This window comes from Pygoscelis adeliae, unplaced genomic scaffold (genome assembly GCF_000699105.1).
Source record: "Pygoscelis adeliae isolate BGI_AS28 unplaced genomic scaffold, ASM69910v1 Scaffold397, whole genome shotgun sequence".
NCBI classification, from domain to species: Eukaryota; Metazoa; Chordata; class Aves; order Sphenisciformes; family Spheniscidae; genus Pygoscelis; species Pygoscelis adeliae.
This window is the reverse complement of record NW_008825212.1, coordinates 383,261-384,530: the sequence shown is the minus strand read 5'-3', so window position 1 is coordinate 384,530 and position 1,270 is coordinate 383,261. Positions and strand designations below refer to the sequence as shown.

Genomic DNA, 1,270 nt, shown 5'->3' with positions numbered 1-1,270 from the left:
CCACCCTGCATCCCAACACCAAGACCATTTCCCTGCGTAACACTTCTTAGAGCTTGTCACCAGCCACCCCACAGAGAAGTCACTTCTCCCTTCAGCCCCCTTCCGAGTCCTGTTGTCACTCCTAACAGCGTTCTCCTCTTGGATTTAGCAAAACCCATCCAGTCCTTTTGACTCGTTCTCTTTTTTCCCCCAACCAAAGGGGTTTGAACGTTTTTTTTCACTTCTGGGGAAGAGTTGAGCAGACAGCAGCCTTCCAGCGGCCCCATAAGAGCAAACCCAAACCTATGCCCTGTGCTTCCGCTCAGCCCTACATCAGAAACCCATGATGAGCAGAGACAGCCCTTAAGCAAACCCATTTCTGTCACACCCGGTGGCGGTGATGAGAAAAGGAGCAAAGCTCTGGCAGCATCTTGATGGAGACCCCCCCAGCGCAGGGCTCCCCGATCCCACGCACAAGACAGTCTGAAACTCCAACTCCAGCCTGGAGCTGCAGCCCCGCGGGGCTCAGGCAGTGGCAAACACACCCGCACGCGGATGGAAAATGGTTGAAAGCAGATTTGACATTTTGCAGAATAGAAGGGGAAGGAGCGATGCTGGGGACAGCGGGGAAATAACCTCCCGCAGGGCTCCCGCTGATGGCAGAGGTTTCCATCCTGCCTCTCAGCTCTGCGTGACGTTTGACCAGGTCATACCCTGGACGTGTTTGGCACGTGTTTGGCCCAGGACCCTGAGCCCACCGCGACAGCGATGCTGTTCCCAGTAGGCTGCTCCTGCAGCAGCTCCCTGCACCCACCAGCCTCCCCGGCCAGCTGGCTGCACTGCTGGCGCTGGAGGAGGGCATGTGGCTCCCCAGCTCAGCCTTCACCACTCAGGCTGTGGGTTGAGGGGCAGACGGTGTCCCCAGAACGTGGGCCACTGATTTATCCTGGGGTCTTTGGGCAACCTACGGCAGCAGCCCAAGAGCCCGTCAAGAACCTCGCGCAGAGCCTGGCACTGTTTGCCGCCTCGGAGTGGTCCCCGTGAGCGTGTGACTGCTCCAAAAACTGTCACCGCCCGGGCACAAAGCGGGTAGGGAAGGAGCTGGGCATGAAGACCAGACCCTACCCTGACAGAGTACAAAAAGGCTGCAAAACCCTTGCTAGGCCAAGGAGGGCTCTGGGAACAAGCTGCGGCTCGGGAGGTGCTGCGAGGCTGGCAAGGAGCGTGCCGCCCTCGCACTGCCCGCCAGCCCTGGTGGGGATGACCCCGAGCTGAGGGCTCCCGCGGTGCA

At 59.6% G+C, this 1,270-nt stretch overlaps 1 protein-coding gene across 1 annotated transcript in view; it reads right to left on the bottom strand.

Moving 5' to 3' along the window:
- Positions 1-1,270, bottom strand: part of EXD3 (exonuclease 3'-5' domain containing 3) — a 292,428-nt gene that overhangs the window by 22,908 nt on the left and 268,250 nt on the right. The window lies entirely within an intron of this gene.